We start from the raw sequence: 20,983 nt of genomic DNA, 5'->3' as shown, positions 1-20,983 counted from the left end.
GCCAGTTACCACCATTTCACAGGGCTGCAGCAATCCTGGAACCTGAACAAATAATTCCTTGCTTAAAAGTAGAGGCCTCAAATGTTCAAAATAGAGTGACGAAAGCTATACACCTAAATTAATAGTGACAGATCTGCAGAAGTGTTGGGCACCTATCATTCCCCCACTTTGACTTCAGGGAGTGTTCTAGATTGTCAGTCCCTCTTGAAAAAATCAGAATATTTTAAAATATTTAAAATATTTTAAAATAAAATATTTTAAAATACTTTTAAAAAATCAGACAATGTACAACATTTCATAAGTATAAGCTCTCCAAAATGGGTATAGGATAATGACCTAAGCTGTCAAGAAGGTGCAGGGGAGACAATTGATGCAGTAGGTGATTTTAATTCATACAGCGGGGCTTTGGGAAAAAGTGTATTTAGAGGTATGCAATAGTGCCATGGATTGTATAGCTTTTAATGCAACTTCCATGTGTTGTATTTATTTCCTGATACTTCTAAATAATCTTAATTTTTTCACTAACTTGGTATTTGACACCACACCCAACTGGTCTGCAAGGGATGCTTCAGACTTCCATCTTTTGTGATTATCATATTTTTGTCACTGTTTCAGGACTAGAATTATACGTTAAATTGTAGATTGTCATGTACAGATCTTAACCGTCCCGGTTTTGGCAAGTATCCCTTCCTCAACCCATGGTGTGTTGTCTTCTTAGAACGTAAGCTCTTCAGAATACTGGGTTTGTGTCTTCCTACGTCTTTGACCAGAACCTAGCAGAATGGTACACTTTGGCTAATGGGGCATCTGGACACTACTGGGTTTTGACCACGAAGACTAATGCACAGATATCAACACATAGCTAAGGTGCAAGTTACACTTGCAATAAAAAATTAGGTGCCCAAACTTGGGCCCATAATTTGGAAGTCTGGTTGAAGCCATTTTAAAAATCTCCCCCCAACTGCCCATTGTATATCACCAGAAGTTTGAACTGAGATAATAAATCAAGATGTTTTCCTCTTTTGTCAGTTTCCTAGTACTCTTGCTATTACGGTGCACAAGCAATTCACACTGGCAGAGTTTGCTCGGAAATATTTTGGAACACTCAGAGCGCGGGAATGCAGCCATTAGCATATAAACACGCATATACATTTGGGACCAAGAGCTTTTTGGGTGCATTCAGTACATTTTTAATAACTAGCTCATTGGCAGGACTTTCAAAAATTGTTGGTCTGCTGTACCAATAAACAGAGAGAGCTAATTCCTTTCTGTTAAGTTTGTTATTGATTGTTTTCGCTACTTGCTTCACTCAGAGAAGCATTACGACCCAATCTCCTTAATAACTGAGATCTAAGAAGTTTTCTCATGTTGAAATGTTTTGTTCTGATCAGCTTATATAAAATGTTATGCAAAATTGAATAGAATTTACCATTAGGAAATGTTCCTGTTATTCATTCAGAATTTTCATTTGCTTAATTTCATATCCTAAATTTCCCCTTATGCCAACCAAACAATTCCTTTCCTTCCTCCATGTTTTACAACATTCATATACATGCAGACAGTCATCACATCCTCTCTTAGTAATAATTTGGCCAAGTTATACATAGTTCTTTTAATCTTTTCTCATAAATCAATCCCTCTAGACCATTCATCATTTTTATTGCTCTTCTCTGAATTCTCTTCAGTTTGTTGATATCTTCCCAGTATTGATGTGGTCATAGTGGAACACACTATTATATGTATTGTCTCACCAGTACCCTGTTCAGACAAGCTATCACCACCCCCCCCCCCCCCGGCATGATATTCCATCTCTGCCTATGGAGCCTCTAAATCCCATTTGGCTTATTTTTGCTGCCATATCACATGACAAGCTCAGCTCAAATTCTCTGTCCGCTCTCTGTCTTTACATTTCTTTCTGCATAAATGTGTTTGGGCTCTTGATTTGTATTAACCAGTTCTTTTCTTTTAGGACAAATCACATTTTACTTCCTGCCAGGATTTCTAGCTTCCATGTTTTATTCCTGTGTCTTCACTGATGCTTGTCACATTTCTCATTCATCTGCAAATGTAATTAACGTTTGCCTCTTCTTCCAGTTTATTAATGAATACATTAAATAAATCTAGATTTAACTCCAATTCCTTTGGAACGTTTCCCCCAATCCGACATGCTGCCTTTTATCATTATCTTGTTTGTAATACTTCAGCCAGCTCGGAGACCACAGATGACTGCTTATATCCAGACCAGTTCAGATCAATCTTTCATCATTTTACGAGACTACCAAATGCTTCACTAAAATCCAGACAGATTTGCCCAGAGCGCTGATGTTGTTGTACACTGCACTGCTGGCCAATTAAAGCCAGCATACCTGCCATAGGAGGGTCAATCCATTTCAGGGAGATCTTCTGGTGGCACAGAGCCAATCCTGAGATTTCTACCGTGCTACTCCTCCCTCCTGCCAACTCTACTGAGCTCCAGCTACCAAAGCACCCCCTGGGGACTGTTGGCAGCTGGGGTAATTTAGGGCAGTTGTGGGCTGCTCTGTGTTATATTAAGAGATCTGCTCAGGACAAAGGGAGCTGAGAATCAGAGAAGAGGAAAGGCCAAGTGGGCTGGGCCATTATGTCTACTGGTGTCCTGTCATCTGCTAATTCAATAATTTGTACTTTTATAATTTTATTAAAAAAAATAAAGAATAAAGTTAATCTGGCATGATTTGCTCTTTGTAATCCCTGGCTCATATTTCCATGATCCTATAGATGTTCAGATATTTGTTTTCTCTCTTTGTTCTGGGGCAGATGATAGATTTATGTTCTATCTAGTGTGTAGTACGACCCCTGGATACATAGCAATCAGTGATTATTGACATGCCTTGAACAGCATCCCTCCTTGGCAAGATGATTTGGAAATGGCATTTACAAGAGGATGGGGAAAGATTTTTTTATTTCCTGGAAGGAAATTGCAACTGCTCTGAAGTTGGCATATGTCTGACTATTACACCATCTAAGGTTCTGACTTTGAGAGCCAACAGTTAGTAACAGGGCAGATGCTTCAGTGTGAACCAAAGTCACATGTCCTTCAAGGAATTTCACCATGAAGCCATTCACATATCTGACATTAATTCTCATTGGGTCAAAACAATAATAGGAATAAGTGACTTTTTCAGTTTCTGTTTATTTTTTCCCAGGCCACAAAACATCCATCTATTATGTCATTTAAATTAACCGAATAACAGATGCCTGCTTTCATAACAAGGTCCCAATGCTGTTTCATAAATAACAGCATAAGAAATTACAGACACAGACTTTACCAAAAATGAAAAAGAAAGCCATATTCAGTTTTAATATTTAATGTTTGTCACATGATTTGATAATGCAAGAAACATGTTTCTTCGTACTTGGGGGCTCTGAAAGCAACATTGCCCACTGAACTCAACATAAAGCTGGCAAGGAGGAGTTCTTATGTCACCTCGGCCAGATTCTCACTGCATGGCCTTGGCTAGATCACTTGATCTCTCGACTTCTATTTCTCCATCTGTCAAATGGGTATTTAATTACTCACACAGGTGTTGTACAGATCAGTTTGTTTGCATAGTGTTCTGGAGACATGGAGCCTGATGCACCTTGGGTCTGATGTAGTGCAATGATTCCTATGTTATCACATGTATTTAGGGCACAATTCACTAGTATGCTCTGGCTGCTTTGTACTGATCTGGAGATGTAAAGTCACCCTGAACCTGGTTTAACTGGCTGGTTAAACCAGACTGATAACTGATTTGCACCAAAGGCATGGTGTAAAACAGCTGGTGCATACCAGCAAATCTGGTCCTTGTTTTATAGTTATTTGCATTTCTGTAGGGCTCATTACCTTAGTATGTGAGCACCTTACTATATTAAAGATACATCAAAATAGCCCAGGAAGTTGGAGCTCTGCTTTCTGCCGGAGGCAGATTCCTTTTCCATTGGGTTCTTTTACAATTACTAGATGACCCCTGCCTCCATAAACGAAAGTGCTTGGGAACATAGCAGGGTGGGAAGCAGAAATAGAATTGATCCCTGGAATAATTGTTCTGTTGTTCACTCATGGCTTGGAAAATGAGGGTTTTTATTAAAAAAAGGGACCCAGTTTTCGATTGGCAGCCAGTGCAGAATTTGAAAGTGTATCCATATCATTCAGCTCGGCTTTGGAGATGGGCCAGTCAGTGCAGAATTCACTGTTTAAGTGTTAAGCACTGGTTCTCTGCATCAGTCATGCTGGCTAGTGGGTTTTCTCCATAGGTCAAAAGTGAGGCTGAGCAAACACATTTTCTAAAGAACGGGGGGGTTTGAACAACAACAACAAACTGCACTGAGGTTTATCACTTTTTAAATAATGCCCCTTTTGAAATGTGACGGTCCCCCTGTGTTCGGAGAGGATTTAATACCCGTTTGCTCACAGTGTGAGGCGCATCATGAGCCATTTTGTGTTATTTCTCTTGTACGCGTTATGCAATTGTGGCCCACCCTATGGGGCTACCTGGGGAAATGGCAGGGAAAGCATCATGATAGACACACTGGGGTTAGGGGCCTGCTGTCCATTTGCTTGTTCTAACACAACAGAACCATCTCCTATCTTTTGACACCAGCCCTCTTAAGTAGGGAGCATTGAGCTAGAGGGAAGGAGAAAAGATGTCTCTAGTCTTACTTCCGGCCACTGCCACAATCCAATGTTAGCCAGCAAGAACCCAAACCTCAGCCACAGTGTCTAGGTGGGATAACTGTCAAGGGAAAGCAGCTTTGTAATGCGTCCCTAATTCTTTATTGACTTTGAGAAGCTGAGAATTGAAGGGCTGGGCAGTGGGCTCGACAGGAAATACAAATAAGAGACCATTCACAATGATGCCTGAATAACCATATTCTTCTATGGGAAAACAATAGAATAATAAACTACTTACAAGCAGGCTTATACATATGGGGTTTCTAATCATTGTTTGTATATAAATGCATTCTACCCAACTAAATTGGAACATCCATGTCCAGTTTCCAAAGGCTTTACAAGGTTACATTTTAACCTGGCTCTTCATGCAGTTAATTCAAATGCTTTCCTCCCTCCTTGTTCATTTCTTAGTGGTTGAAGTCTGTAGGGTCTGTACATCTCAGGATCAGGCCCTTAATGACTTGGACTTGCAGGTTTCAGTATCTTTCTGCATTTGGATGCATTGTGGAATCAGGCATCCATGGCTAGTTGTCCTTCTCAATTTCCCCCAGGTGCTACAGAAAAGCAAAACAAAGAGCAGTAAAATTCACACACATTGTTAAGTAAGTAATCTCAGTGGAGGTGAGGTTCTTTCAGCAAATGAAAGGAAAAAATACACTGAATATGAAGTGGCAAGCTGTGATTTCTGTGTCTCTGCTAACTCTGTTCATTTTATTTTTACATTACCCTCCAAACCTACTACTGTCTTACTGTCTATTTCACCCCCCTATTGCAGCCTGTCTGTTGTGTAGATTGTGATTTCTCTGTCTTCTTTTTTACGTTTACAGGCCCTAGCAACCGGGGGACCTGATTCTCGACAGGGATCCAGAGGTGCTCTTGTAATAATAATGCTAATATAGAAGAAAGTGTCTGAGAATGAGAGATTTTAACAGTCAAAGGAGAATTTGAAGTAAGGGTTTGGAGGAGGATATGAGGTAGTTTTGCTGAGGTTTATAGGGAGCTCCTCCAGGAGACTATGGCCTCTCCCACTTTTTACCGGCCAAAAGGGTGAGTGACAGGGGGTGGGGGGCAGAGAGGAGTGTGGGGGAGGTGGGGTTTTGAAGGCAGTGCTGGAGCGGGGCATTGGGGAAGGGAAGGTGCAAGGGCAGGGCCTCGGGTGGGAAAGGGGTGGCACAAGGAGCAGGGCCACAATTCGGGCACCGGTGGGCCCCTCACTTTTAGGGACCTTCTGCCGCTCCTGAGCTCCTCCCAAGCATGAGAGACAGCATGGGAGAAAGCATAAAGGTGCTTATTTGAAAATGTATGTGATGGAGGCTGGTATCACGGACAGACCGAAGGCAGGAATTCACCTTTTGACAGGAATGAGAGGTGATAGGTAGGGTATCCCATGAAGGGCCTTGAAAGTTAAGACAGGCAGCTTATGGTTAATGTGATAGAGAAGGTGGGGGGTGAGGGGCAGGCAGTGATGGTATTCAAAGAGAGAGGATTAACCACCACATGGGCAGTCAATGATCACAGCACCATGATGGGGATACTGATGTGTCACTTAGCCATGCTGCTCCTCGAGGTAGCTCCTCCCAATTTTGAACTTTTTACCACTAGCAGCACCTGTGCTAGGCCTGCCTAAACCTGAATAACCCGGGACTCAATCCAGTGCAACTGGTCACTGATTTTTAGTTATTTCACCCCTAATGAATTTGTCCCTAAGGGCTACATTTCCAAATGACTTCTAGTTGGGGGTGCACCTATTTGTGCATACAAATCCCATATTTATGCATGCAGATCAGGCAATTGTACACACAGCGCGCTCCAATGAACACTAGCATTTGCAGATGCAAACTGGATGATCGAACAAACAAGGACCTCTACACCCACAATTACCCTGGTTTGCAGAGTTCAGAAGCCCAACTGCACTGACAATATTTATGGCATCTGCCAATAAGTGCTCCTAAAAATTCTTTGTAAGTGCATTAAGATGTTGTCCTAAGCAATGTATACTCTAGCCACCCTTAAAAAGTTTCTTCCAATTTGACAGATTCTGCTGATCTGAGAGATGCTCCTTATAGCAGTGGTTCTCAACCTTTTCCATAATGGATTCCCTTCTCCCATTAATGTCTCCATACCAGGACACCCTTCCCATCTAGCCAGGATCTAGGCAGGGCTCCTTCACATTTAACAATGTGGGGAGGGTGATCAGAACATCCAGGTTGAGAACCCAAACCCTATACTTATAAGATATAGAATGCTAACAGCACTGATAATCTCTCTTAAACCAGAAGAAGCACTCACTGTATTCTTCGCTCTTTATGCTTGCTGGAGGTTGATTAACACACTCAAGAATGAGGTTGTCTCAAAAGGAAAATTATTGATTGAATGACAGTTACCCCCCAGTCAGAATTTGGACCCCACTGTGCAAGATGCTGTGCAAATATACTTCCTTTCCCAAACTGCTTTTAGTCTAAGCATATAAAAAATGAACACCTTCAAGAGAAGAGTAAATAGATTAGAGTTTTCCCATGTTGTTCAGTATGAAAAACGATCACAAGAAAAATAACTGGTAACGCCGAATCAAAGAAAAGGAGAAATAGACTCAAAAGTATACTATTGGGTCTTGACCTTTCAGTTCATTGAGTATTCCTATATAGCACCGGGCTTCCTTGACTCCCAGTGAATTGAGTAGGATTTGAGGAGACTTCACTCACCACAGAAGTTTGTTCAGTACCAAGCCCTAAATTAACTTTTTAAAAAGTCAAATCAGATTCTAGGTTAAAAAGTTCATTTTTTTTTTTTACATCCTCTCATCAATCCATAGGGATTCATTTGTTTAAGAGTGACAAACTTGTGGCGTACACAAAATCACTGAAATATTTAATCATACAGAAAAAGATAACATTACAGCATAAACACAAATTCTGCATCTATAGTCTAAACAACTGAATGGATATAAATTTCCTATCTTATAAATTAATAAGATGCAGACCCTTAAGAAAATATAGAATCCAGTCCTGTAAGCACTCCACTGGTCTGATCCCATATAGTCATAGACCTCAATGAAAGTTGGATCAGTTCCTATCTGGAAAAGTCGCATTAAAATCAATGGGATAGCTACATACACATGATCAGAACAATAATGCACTCAGAGCTGTCATTTCATGTTTATCTACTTTACTTCATTTAAACCTATCAAATTAATACACCTCTTTGCAGATGTAGAATCATAAATCAATATACCTCCCTTGAAATTCTTTACGGAATAACTGCTTATGTTTTGTTTTTATAACCCTGTAAATAAAGATTGAAAAAACAGTCTCGCTTACTGCTAGTAAACAAAATGAAAAGAATGGGATGAGAATCAGGACATAATAAAAAACAACCAATCTCCCCTCCTGGGATGGACATTTCTAAGAGACAAATAGGGGATAGGTTTAGGTTTTAGAATAATTGGGTGGGATTTTCATATGTACTTGAGTGATTTAGGAACACAAATCCTATTGGCTTGCACTCCCAAATTAGACACTTTTGAAAATTCCACCCATAATTATCCAATTTTGTATCGATATAAAATAGGATTTTAATTATAATCTATTTTTAAACAAAAATCAATAATTTATCAATGTAAAATTCTCATTAAATGCATTCTTCTTGTATTTGATATTTAGTTTTAAGTTTTCTAGAAATTACTTTTAAAATAGGAACTGGTAAGTAAGAATTTTTTTTTCAGTGTCTCTTGTAAAAAATAGACAGCTAAATAATGGGGGAAATGTGGAATACAAAATAAAGTTGAAATATTTTAACCTACATGTTTATTGCTGTAAAATGGTACAAATAACACTTAAGATATAAATATAGATTCATTACAGAATAGAATATAGTAAGGGTTTGTGATCATGAACAAATATGCTGTAAAATAGAGCAAGCCATTTAATAATAATGATCTTTTAAAATCATTATACAAGACTTTAAGAGGGATCAGGTGTATTTATAAACCAGGCTATAGTAAAATATATATTATACTTTGTATTGCAATAACATACCAGTTATTAAATTTAAGATGTACTATGGTATGATTGTTTTTTCTTCAAATCTAAAGTTGTGTTTCACAGAAAGACTTTGCAGGCTTTGCTATTTGATGTATTTTTCAGGTTTCATCTAGATTGGCTTTTTTTTTTTTTTTTTTAAAAAACATTAATGGTTTTAAAAAAGTAGAGCTAAAGAACAGGAACAGCACATATTTCTTGAAAATTCTACAAATTCAAAATATCTGACCATTATCCTGACACATCTTTTTAAATATCTGACCTGGTGTTCTTTTGCTTGTTAAAGAAATATAAAACAGAAATCAGATACTCCATTTTTTCTTTAATCTCACTCTCCTGGTGCTTGCTCGGTTGATAAAACTCAAGTCAGTAAGTCCTCAGTCCAGCAATGAAATTTCATACTCTAGATTTCAGTTCAGTAACTCACAAAAAAAGCTTCACATTTCATACATGTTCATTGCTGTTATGGCACTGAGTTTCAGAAGCAGGCAGGGGAAAAACTTTACATCCAAAATTTGACAAAATTAAATATGTTACAATTGAGGAAGTTTGCAATAAATAAACAGACAGACAAAAAAAAGCACATACTGTACACCCAGGAGAACTGATTAATTGCTGGCGAAAAGTTCTTAGACATTCAGATTTCCTGAGGCTTTTCCACTCTTTCTGTGCACCACTCACTTATAATTACATCTGGGGCCATTCCTTCCTATTCCACAGGATAAACTGGAATATACGACTCAGCAGCTTTGTCTCTTGCTCTTTAAACACTAGAGACCTTGTAAGCGGACAACTTTTTTTCCTGTTATGAAATTTTAACGATCTTCCAAGTCTCTCAAAATTAGATCAGGTTTTTTTTGTTTTTTGTTTTTTTTACTGAGACAGACCTGGCTTATTTATATAACAGAAAATGGCTTATTTATACTACAACTTTTATAACAGCAAAACCAAAAACAAAATCAGTGGAATATATATATATAAAAGTCCAAAGTGTTCTCTTGCTTTACTGTATCTCTGGCTATTCCTGATAAACTACTGCTTGGACTATATCTGGTTAGCACCAAAAAGAAGGTTGCACTCTGGGTCCATGGGTCAATGATCATCTCTTCACAGGACTACCTTTGAAAGGGCATACAGTCTTTGGAGTGGGTGGCCTCTAGCGAGAACTCACAGGAGATATCAGGAGTCACCATTCCTGCACACCACCAACTTATTGGGCGATGATCCCTTATGGAGCAGCTTTGCAATGAAATAGCCCATTCAGACCTGTGATAACTAGCCTCTGAACGACAGACACTGGCAAGGGGAGGCAAAGTGAAACCAAATAAGAAACTAATAAATATCAATATCCTTGGCCTTAAGGCTCCTTATTTTAGCACTCACTGATGTGACAACAGTAATAATTTAAAATAGGGGGCACTTTTCACTCTAAAGAATCTAAAATATGGACCAAATTCTAGTGTAGTAGACGAGAAAGCCACTTCACACACACGCACTGAACTCACTCCATTAACCACTGAAATGCATCCAGCTCTGGGGTAGAACATCACTGGAGTTTAAGTGTCACAGCAGCATAGAATTGTTCAGACCAGGAAGTGAAGGTGAATTACCGTATGTATGTAATCATGTAAAAAGCATGATGTCTTTTCTCAGACTAGATACTTGCCTGGACAACAGAGCTATTACCCATAACCCTCAGAGAAAATACAATGGGGTGTTTAATGAGCATAAGATATCAGGTTCTTGGCTCGCTCTCTTTCTCTCTCTCATATCCCAGAGGCTCCAGGAGAACAGCACACTCTAGCAGCCACCCATAATCACCTTCTACCCCCAGTTCTGGATTGCTTGTGGTTCAGTCTGGTCCCCCTGATAAAAGTCAGGAGCTTTAGGGCCTCTCTAGTTGATGACCAGGTGCCTATGGTCCAAAGAGGCCATTCTGACCAAGAGGTTTTGCTAGCACAAAGATACCCCAGCCAAGCTCCCTTTTTCTGCTGGATATTCCCCCTTTACGAGAGGCTGGGAGGACAGCTTGTGTGCGAGCCTCTACCCCAGCTGTATATTTCCTCTAACGTTATGGGGGATCCTTCACCCGCCAGATAAGCTGGACACAGAGCTACTTTGAACCGCTGGAATGATACACTGTGCAAGGGCTGCTTCGCAAGGAGGTGCCCCACATTTCTTCAAATCAGAACAGATGACTTTTGAACAGCTGCAGTACAAATACCTACCTACTTCACAGGGGGGCATTGTGAGGATTAATTTGTGACTGTTTGCCCAGCTCTTTGAAGTGGAAAAGTGTGATATAGAGCTAAGCTTTGTTATTATAAACACTCAAAGTACCCTCCTCCCAAGCAAGAGAAAAGGGAGCATTTATAAATGTCAGCATTATTCATAGCAACAGGGGAAATCAGTGATGCAAATCGCAGACCTTCTAGAATTTGGCAATTTCTGAAGAGAAGGGAACCTTTGGAAATTCACATTCCATGCCTAAGATGTCCCTAAGACGAGACAGATTGACTGCTTTGTTGGCAATTGAGTCATCCCCACATCCCCTAATCTGTCCATCTATATAAACACTGAGTGAAAGCAGTAGGGTAAGCAAGAGGAGGAATATGAGAGCGGACTGTGTGTCACTGCTGAGTGGTGAAGAGGGACACCATGGGAATGAGGTCTGGGCAGGGTTTGGATATGTCCATGTATCAGTCACTGTACTCCCACAGCCCAGTGCAATATGTTCACTGAACGTAGACATGTTTCCTCCCAACTATTAGAGATGGGAAAAAAAGCAAACCAGGCCATCTTACCCCTCCATCTGCCAATGGAGAGCTACCCCTCTCTCTCCCTGTCTCTGGAGATATTCATTGTTGGGATTCTGAGCAGATATTTCAGGCTGACACTTTAGCCACTAGACTCCATGATCTCCTGTCAAAACAGATCAGTGGATTTTCCATGCCCTGGACTCACTCTTCTAGACCAGCAGGATTTACCAGAGTTGCAGCTTACCAAGAATGGCTATGTCATTGTAGCAGGCTTCACTTGGGGGCCAGCAGACCTAGTGGTCAGACCATGGCCACACAGTCTTTCTGAGTCTTGGAAGTCTGAGGGGCCCAGTGGTCAAGTCCTGGTTAGTCACAACTCTCAGGCAGGGCAGGGAGGATCCCTGAACTCCAGCCCAAGCCCGAACATCAACATTGCAATTTTACCGCCCCCCACACAGCCCAAACCCCGTGAGCCTGAGTCAACTGGCACATGCCAGCCATGATCATTTAACTACAGTGTAGACATACCTTCAGTGTCCAGTTTTCCCCCCAATCAAGGAAAAGAGGAGAACAGGGATTGGGTCAGGCTCTTGTTTGAGTCTTACTCCCAGTCCTCCCCCTTCTCTGCCTCAGCAGCTAACACTGTCTGCCTTCTTGCAGTCAATCTCTCCTTCCCTCTCCCCACACCTGACTGCCGGAACTCCCTATGAAACCAGTCTTCCATAGGGAGCGTACCTGGAAGCTGTTGAGGGATGGGGGGCTTCTTTGCTCAATAGTGCTCCACCACTCCTTTAACCTTTGTGAGGGTTCTGTAAACCCCAGCACAATCATGGAGGGAGAAAATCACCGCCGAACAGAACTCATCCTAAGGCTCTGTGCTCCTCATGAGCCCTTATGGAAGTCCTGAGAGGTGTGTAGGGTCTGGAGCAGACCTCCTGAGTTAGGGTGAATGACACCCATAATAAGCAGGAATTAACTGGGGATATTCCATCTGCCTTTTGAGGGGGATAGGGGCTGCATCTATCCCCAATGTCCCAAAGAGGTTGGCAGTGCAAAGGGTGCACCTCTGAGACAATACATCTTGGGAAGCTGTGGATGTCTTAGAGAACCATACACTTGTTGCCAGACTCCATTTTCTGCCCCTCGCTGGATATATTTTTTTTTAAAAGCCCTTACAAAATAAGCAGTAAATCATAACAGATTGAAAACATCGTTGGGCGTCTGTCCTACCGCTTGGGATTTTGGCTGCTGTGAGCTTATCAAACAGGTCTGGCGCTATATGATGGGACAAATATGACATGAACTTCACCCCCGAGGTCTGCCATCTTCACATAACAAGGGCATATATTCCACAGCTGGGGAGCTGTTATTCAGCTCATACTGTACCACAGGTCAGAATTTATGACTTTGTTATTATTATGTTTGAGTTTTATGGCCACACTGCTCCCGCGGGAACCCAGAGCGCTTTTGCTAGGACATGTCAGTCAGACGTTCGTAACGCACTGAAAAGGAAGCATTGAAAATGCTGGGAATATCCTGTGTAACACTGTTTCTCATCTCTCCTGACCCGCAGGTAGGGGCCAGACTTTGTTTGCATCCAAAGTGGGAGGAAAAGCTGATAAAGTGCATAAGCGGGGGGAGGGAATGGCACCGAACCCTCGGCAGCATTATTGGCCGACACCTCTGCTGCCTCTGTTTGTTCTCTGTAATGACACATGTCCCAAATTTCCTGATCATAACAGTTATTACGATGCGCTCAGTGGTTTATTACCCTCTGATGTGAAGCCAGAAGCTTCACAATGGGAGTTAACCTAACGCTAATGAGTTTAACCACTGCCGCTGATTTGCTGACTCCTCAAAGTGTTAATGCCTTTGGTAGCAGAGCGATTTATATTTTTACCCTAGCACAGTACATCAACAGACGACATGGTCTCTATCTTGTGGCAATCTACCAGCAACAAAAAAGGTTCACACTTTGTACTCTAGATGCTTTGAGCTTTGCTGAGAATGGACAGTTGCAGATTAAACAGAACTGCAGTTTATTGTCCCCCAAAGATAATGGATGAACTGCACAGGGGCCAGGTTTTGGGAACCTATCAGACTCTTTTGGGGGTTCACAAATCCTGCACGACGTAGTGAATTTTTCCCCTGTAATCTAAAGCCTAGTATTTGCACCTACAGACTCCAACTAAAATCAAGGCCCAGCTGAGCTAGGCACATGGCCAGATTTTCAAAGGTATTTAGAGTCCTAAAGATGCAGATAGAACACTTGTGAGATTTCCAAAAAGGCATCTAAATGCCATGTACATCAATTGGAGTTAGCTATCTAGCCTGAGCAGGTACTTTTCAAAAACCCACTAGGCACCTATCTGCAACATTAGACACCTAAATACCTTTGAAAATCTGGCCCACAATCCCCACCCCATACAATCTAAGCAGAAGACAAAGTGTTAGAAGGGAAACAGAGTCAGGAAGTGACTTGCCTAGGATCTCTCAGAAGGCCAGGAGAGTAGAACCCAGGTTTCCTGACTCCTAGTCCAGTACCCCATCCACTGGACCACACTGCTTGATATAAACTCATGGTTTCTATTCCTTTTATTCCCCCAAGGTTGATTCACTTTTTGTACCAACATGTTTTCTAACTAAGGAAAGCCCTTTCTGTGCATATGAGATATGACACCCTCCCCTGTGCTCCCTTGAAAGGGAACTGAAATGATCCTCAGTGTAGCCAGGCCAACCTAGTGGGGGCCTTCAGCAAAGGCTCAGCTCCGCTGCAGTTGGCTCCTATGAAGCTCTACAAGGAACAGCACTCCCCACCCAAGTTAACTCCCCAGACCTGCAATGGATCTGTATGGATCGTGATCCCTTTGTCTCTTCTGGTCTGCCCTAAATCCCATGGAGTCACAAGCATGGGAAGAAAGAGTAGAGCAATAGGAGGCTTCAAAACCAATGGTTTGCTGGGCAGTGCAGAGGAGAATTATGGGAAGAACGACGCAGGTTTCAGGTTTCGCCATCTCCATTTCATCTCCCCTGGAGATGGGCCAGCTGACATCTCCACTTCGTAGCTGTCATCCAGGCCAAGTACTGAGTGGAGAAAGGGGCAGCTGGTCCCTTCACTGACTCTCTGGCTGCACTCAGTTAAGAATTGGGTCCTTGGAGAAGGCATTGCCTTTCCTTTCCTTCTCTGGTGAGGCCTCATGCTCTGAATTGAAAACATTGTTGGGCATCTGTCCTACCCTCTGCCATGTACAGAAATGTGGCAGGAAAAGCAGAAACATAAACTCTGCCTGCTGGGAACCAGGAGGTCATATCGAGTGGCTGCAGAGATGGGCTGGAGCCGCTGCCTGGAGATTCTCCCCTCTGGTTTGGAGCTTTGCTCTGTGGTTGTAGCCAGGTGCTCCACCCACAAGGTAGCAAGGTCAAGCTTTCCTTAGAATTCTTCTCTCCCCCCATCCCTGCTCCTTCGTTCACAGTCTCAAGTGACACGTAAAACCAATCATATTCAAATTTAGCTCAGACTTTCAAAACTGACATTGTGGGAGGTTTGATGTTCAAACAAAGACCATAGAATATAAGGGTTGGAAGGGACCCCAGAAGGTCATCTAGTCCAACCCCCAACCATACTTTACAGCATAGGAGGTTTGATTTTATTAGAGTTTAGATGCACAAAATGTGTGTGCAATTCAGGGGTGAAAGTGGGCCGGTACAGCGAACTGGTGCGCAGCCGACATTAAAGCACTGCCGTGGCAAAGAACCCTCCTTAAAGTGCTGCCACGGCCCTTTTAAATCGCTGCCGGAGGCCCGGGGCAGCACGGCCCAGGCAGCACAGATGGCTGGCGGGGGGAGGCTGACCCCCAGCCTCGCCCCTTCTGCCCGAGGCCCTGCCCCTTACAGGGGCCCAGAGCTGGGCCCCCATACCGGTAAGGGATTAATATTTCTTTCACCACTGGTGCAATTCCACACCTCCATTACATGCACAGTTATGACAAGTGGACGTGCAAAGTGGTTAACTGTTGGCCAATGTAGCCAGTTAGCCACGGGAGGTGTGCACAAATCAGGGAGTTGCACAGTCACGGTAACTGTGCACATATAATGCATAAATTGGGCAGGCAGTTACACAACCTCTTAAAGTTCCAGTATGTAACACACCTATACACACACAGCCCCAAACAGTCTCCAGTGCCATATATCGGACTATACCATATATGCTGTTTTATAAGCATGTTTGTTTTTAAAATCTTAATGAATGATTTCCTTCCCCACCTGTTCTTAGACTATATCTTCTCAATTTAGCATACCCCAGCCCCTGCTGTGGACAAGTGGAAAGGAACACTGGCCATTCAAGGCCAAAGCTCTTTCTCCTTCACCCTAATAAGGACGCACAGCAGCAGAGGAATCTACAATTCCACTCAATTTTTCCCCAAGGAGACAGGTGTTGCTATTCCTCCAGCAATGTGAGCTTCCGACTGACATGGTCATAATTCTGAGCCCTTGTCTGTTCTTCTTTGGTCTTTGCATTCTGCTACTCTACACCAGTGGTGGCGTTTCTTTCACAGGCGCTCATACCTTTGGTAATGATTATACTCTACATAGCGGTGGAAGCTGAGGTTAGCATAACCTATCTCCAAATGCCAAATCCCTTTCTCTGTCATACTCTTTGGTACTGATTCTGCATGATTTGGAATACCAAGCAGAAGTCAGGTAGAGGTACACCAAGATAGACTGGGGTGCATCAGCTGCCCTCTCATTTTGCCATTCATCTGCTTTGTGGAATGAAAGCCTCTTTAGTTTCTCCAGAAATAGGGAAAAAGCAGTTAAAGCATTTATAGCAAAAAGTGACTCAGGGACATAGGCAGCACAGAGGTTTTACACAAACTGAGAGCAATGCCAGCCCGTGATAGCAGCATATGGGATCCATAGTGAGAAAAGGATCCAAGGATAGAATGGCATTGATGAATAAAGGGCAAAGGGAAGAATTTGCTGAGGAATCATTGCTATGACTGTAGGTGGGGAGAAGAGAATTGGAATCCATAGATTCCTGGGAGCCTCCCACATGTGCCGTCAATTCACACAGCGGGTTTTTATGAGGTGAGACGTAATGCTGGAAGGCATTTCCTTCAGCCTGTCAAAAAAAGACTAACTCAGCAAAGTGAAGTGAAGGCTGCTGTACAACTAGAGGTGTAACGAACAAAGAATAAGTGAAAAGAAAAGGAGTACTAAGGTTAGTCTCTAAGGTGCCACAAGTACTCCTTTTCTTTTTGCGAATACAGACTAACACGGCTGTTACTCTGAAAAGAATAAGTGGCTTCTTTGATACTTGGCTGTTAGATTGTACAAAGTCTTTGTTGAGTCCCAGTCATGGGAGGAGGGTTAAATACTCTCCTTAGAATAATAAAATCTACTACACAAAAGAGCCTTACCTTCAGCTTAAATTCCAAAATGTATCACAACACTGGGAGAGAGTTTCTGTCTTTTGGGAGCCTCTAAATTAACGAGCCAACAGTTTCAAAAGAAAATAAAGGCAGACAGGATAAATTCTCCCGTTCCCCCTCTGATACAGCAGACCATAGTATTGTAAAAGTAAATCTTGGCTTTTCTCACAATGCAGGACAATTGCATATATAAATAGATTCCCACATATTTATGCATTTAATCTTAACCAATCCACTATCATATATGCCTTGTAGAATAAGAAAAATACAGAAGTACTATTCATGTATAGGTATGTATAATAATGCTCACAGTGTTGTAGCTGTGTTGGTCCCAGAATATTAGAGCGACAAGGTAGGTGAGATAATATCTTATTGGACCAACTTCTGTTGGTGAATGAGACAAGCTTCTGAGCTTACACAGAGCTCTTCTTTGGGTCTGGGCAAGGTACTCAGGTGTCACAGCTAAATACAAGTGGAACACATGTTTTTTAGCATAAATAGTTCACCTTGAATGGTGCCTTGTAATATGTGTTAAGTGGCCAGTTAACGTCTCTCCCATGGGGGGGGGGGAGGGGCGCGGGGGAAAAAGCTGGGGGGGAGAGGGGGATTAGTGGGTTATTATAGATTGTTGTAATAGGCCACAAATCCGGGGTCTCTAGCCAGTCCATATAGTTTTTTAGTATCTAGCAAAGTTATGAATTTAAGCTCCCAGGCTTGTCTTTTGAAGTGTTGTGCAGGTTTCCTTTGAGGATGAGGACTGAGAGGTCAGATATAGGAGTGATCACTTTGTGAAAAATGTTCACCCACAAGTGATACAGTGGTTTTGTCTTTTATCATAAATGTACAAAATACTTATATATATATTAGTTATACAGGGCAAAGTTTGAATGTTTTTAAACAGCACCACCAGCTTGTGGGTGTGTAAATTAAGTAATGTCCTTTGCGGTGTTTAAATTGCACCCTAAATCTACTTCCAAAGTAGTTTATTATATGTAGGAGAAAGAGCACTCTTCAGCAGGGAAGTATGAGCTGGCATTATTTCCATTCTAATATCTCCCCACACTCACCAACATTTTCAGATACTCAAAACTTTCTGAACAAATTCCTTTTCATCTGAAAGTTTCCATTCTTTATCTCACTCCAAAGGTGATATTTTGTTGGTGGCAAATTGTTTCTAAATCGATTTAGCCATTTTGAAGTTACACCTGGTTGAACAGATAGACTTTTCCCACTGTAAGATTACTTTCCTGATTTTTGCCCCAATGGATACAGTGATAGATTTTGGAAAGAATAGTCTAGTTCAGCGGTTCTCAAACTCTGGGTCGGGACCACAAAGTAGGTCATGACCCTATTTTTATGGGGTCACCAGGGCTGGCATTAGACTTGCTGGGGCTCAGGGCCGACACCAAAGTCTGAGCCCCACTGCCCAGGGCTGAAGCCCTCAAGCTTTGGCTCCCCACAGGGTGGTGGTGCTTGGGCTTTGGCCCCCCAGCCTAGGGTGGTGTGACTTGGGCTTCGGTCCCCCTTCCCAGGGTTGTGTAGTAACTTTGGTTGTCAGAAGGGGGTCATGGTGCAATGAAGTTTGAGAAACCCTGGTCTAGTTGATACTGAAGGAGCTAAATTAGACAGCAGCAAAGAGATTAAAAGGCAGTATTTATGACTACTCTAGACTACCAATGTGTATGCATTAAAAATACCCTTATAGGAAGAACAATGGCATCTCTGTGTTATACCTCAAAAATACAGGGAACACTTTTGAAAGACTCAAGGCCCACTTGCACATCCAAAATGTATACATGTAACTGTGCAGACATTGGCAGGTGCAAAGAGAGAATCTGTGTGCACTGAGTATTAGCCAGTGCAAAAAGCTAAAACTTAGACATGCAAATGCTAGTTCACACTTTCATGAATTTTGGATTTTTTGCATATTTACCACCACCACTTTGTTGAATAAAGTTCAAAAAATTTGGAAAAGTTGTATAATATTTATTAAAACTAGGTAATGTTCGGCCAAATTCCTTTTCTCCCCCTCCATTGAAAGTTACCACCCTTGTCTCCCCGCAAAAATTGCTCAGGTAAAAAATAAATTTATTTTTATTATGTAAAAATAGGTAAAAGGCCATGAGGTTCAGAAACCGTCTGAATGCTTCTCAGAATTGATTCATCAACATTTCCCCAGTTTAACCACCACTATTGTGTAACAGGGTTAGTAAGGCCAGAAAATCTAACAGCAATTTTCATCTCAAGCAAATGGATACACAAATGTCGTCCCTGAGCCCGAATTTTCACTTTTCCACCAAATGACAAAATTTAGAATTTTCTTTTTGCATGCAAAACCTTTTTGTCCCTAATGAACAACTTCATATAAACCAAATTGTACCACTGTTGGACAGAAACACATTGAAGAAAGTTACTGGTTTAGATATATTTTTTTAGGCAACTCTTTTCCTTTCTGTTCTTTTCTCCAGCAAACATATCAAATGTGGCTTTAAGAAGCTGTTTTGAACAAGTAACCCAGTGTTTTAGCGTGTATTCTATTTTTCCAGCTGAATTTAAAATTTTTATAAATGGCTTCATTAATGTCAATTTGCGGATCTGTGATTTGTTAAGATGTAGGTGGTCCAATTCTTTAAATATGACTGTACATTTGTTCCATTCCACCACTCTGAGAAATGCTTCAGTGGGATAGAGTCTAAGGAACTCTGGCTTGCCACCCAATTTTCTTTCTGCTTTCAAGAACAGCTGTGTCACAGAAATCTCTTCCCTCCATTCCCCTTGTTCAGCTGACCTTTTATTCTGAAATCCTACTGGATTCGCTCTAGGGAGGACAAATATTCTCTCCACCTTCCCTCAGAATTACACGATCCTTTAACCTTGGAACAATCTTTGACCACTAAAAATAGGTGACAGAGTAGCAGCCGTGTTCGTCTGTATTCGCAAAAAGAAAAGGAGGACTTGTGGCACCTTAGAGACTGCCACAAGTACTCCTTTACTTTTTAAAAATAGATGAAACTCCAAAGCTCAGCAATTGATTCCTTTAGGGCCGGGCTATGACTAATTTCCAACTGTGTTTAAAATCTCTGTTCTCCTCATAGCATATGTTCCTCCCTCCCTAACAAAGGTGACAAGAGGCACAGAGCACAAAAACCAATCTGATACTGAAATCTTGAATAGTCATTTATAATTGCCAGACATTTAAGAAGAAATGCCATGCATGGAAGCTCTTTTCACATGCAAAGCAACAGAAAAGTATCATAGAATTACAGAATCCTGGAAGCTAGACATGGAAAATCTATTAGGACATCTAATCTATTCCTTGCCAATTGAGGATTAATTCCCTATAGAACAATCTAATTTTTAATTTCCTAAACAATATAGCTTTTACCACTTATCTGACATGACTATTCCATAACCCAATACATATTTGCATCAATACGTCAGAACATTTTCTGATATTCAAGACTAGATTTTCCCTCTTCTGAATTTCACTCCATTTCTTCTAATTATCGCCCCTGGTGCCACCAACAAGGATTCCTCTTTATCTTGGTGTTTCAGTCCAAATATTTGAAGACAAACTAATGGCTAATTTGCTACCTTCTATCACCACCAAGTCTTCCTCAGCATCATTGTTTCTAGGTTTCTTCCATCCACTGATTATCAATTTTGCACTATGTTTGACCAGATGTATTAACTGTAATTATTTAAAAAATGAATTTCTTTTTTTTTTCTTTTTAATTTTCTGCCCATTTTTCTACACTCTCAAAGCCAACTGTGGGTAAAGTGGGAGTTTGTGGATCAAGTAAAAATTGGGGTCAGCATTGTGAATTAGCCTCATACGACCTTGGACAAGTCACTTAAGCAGTCTGAACCCTGTCATAGCAGGACAAATAATGCTGACTCATCTTTGTAAGATAATTTGAGATCTGCAGTTGAAAACTGCCGAGGTGCAGGGGGTGAATTCAAAAGACAGTGTAGACAATTGCACCTACAAGGGGTTATTTGCTTAGTCCTGGTGACTCACTCATCTCTCACTAGTAGGTCCAAGTAGCTATGCGTGCACTG

General features: G+C 41.5%; 1 long non-coding RNA gene across 1 annotated transcript in view; it reads right to left on the bottom strand.

The window, feature by feature from the left end:
• Positions 1-3,152: 3,152 nt before the first annotated feature.
• The window catches only part of LOC125620802 (uncharacterized), a 110,024-nt gene continuing 92,193 nt past the window's right edge, over positions 3,153-20,983 (bottom strand). Inside the window, exon 2 of the long non-coding RNA XR_012664601.1 lies at positions 3,153-5,247. This is a non-coding gene — a long non-coding RNA (uncharacterized LOC125620802). The remainder of the gene's footprint in view (positions 5,248-20,983) is intronic.

Source organism: Caretta caretta, chromosome 12, assembly GCF_965140235.1.
Source record: "Caretta caretta isolate rCarCar2 chromosome 12, rCarCar1.hap1, whole genome shotgun sequence".
Taxonomy (NCBI): domain Eukaryota; kingdom Metazoa; phylum Chordata; order Testudines; family Cheloniidae; genus Caretta; species Caretta caretta.
The sequence above is the reverse complement of the archived record's forward strand: the minus strand, read 5'-3'. Positions and strand labels throughout refer to the sequence as shown.